Source organism: Lupinus angustifolius, unplaced genomic scaffold, assembly GCF_001865875.1.
Source record: "Lupinus angustifolius cultivar Tanjil unplaced genomic scaffold, LupAngTanjil_v1.0 Scaffold_122_28, whole genome shotgun sequence".
Taxonomy (NCBI): domain Eukaryota; kingdom Viridiplantae; phylum Streptophyta; class Magnoliopsida; order Fabales; family Fabaceae; genus Lupinus; species Lupinus angustifolius.
In genome coordinates, this window is record NW_017725107.1 from 228,717 (window position 1) to 229,212 (window position 496).

Genomic DNA, 496 nt, shown 5'->3' on the forward strand with positions numbered 1-496 from the left:
AGCCAGATTCATCTAGCTTATTATGGAAGACCCATCTGGTGCCAATTGTAGGATGATCTTTTGGTTTGGGGACCAAGCCCCACACATTATTTCGCTCGAACTGGTTTAGCTCTTCTTGCATAGCTATACCCCAGTGTACATCCTCAATGGCTTCATTGATGGTCTTAGGCTCTAGTTGAGATACAAATAAAACAAAATTACAGAAGTTTCGTAAGGAACTACGGGTTACCACTCCCGTAGATGTATTACCTAGCACTTTATCGAGCGGGTGATCGTTTTTAGTTTTCCACGCGATAGGCATATCCTGATGTTGCTCTGCTACTGTTTGCTCCTCTTCTTGTTGGATTCCATTCATGTCCTGGTTTGGCACTTCATCAAGTGTTCCTGAAATATCATCAGACAAGACCTTTCTCTTCTCTTTTGGAGAAGATTCGTCAAAATGCACATGAATAGACTCTTCTATTTGCATGGTATATTTGTTAAATACACGGAATGC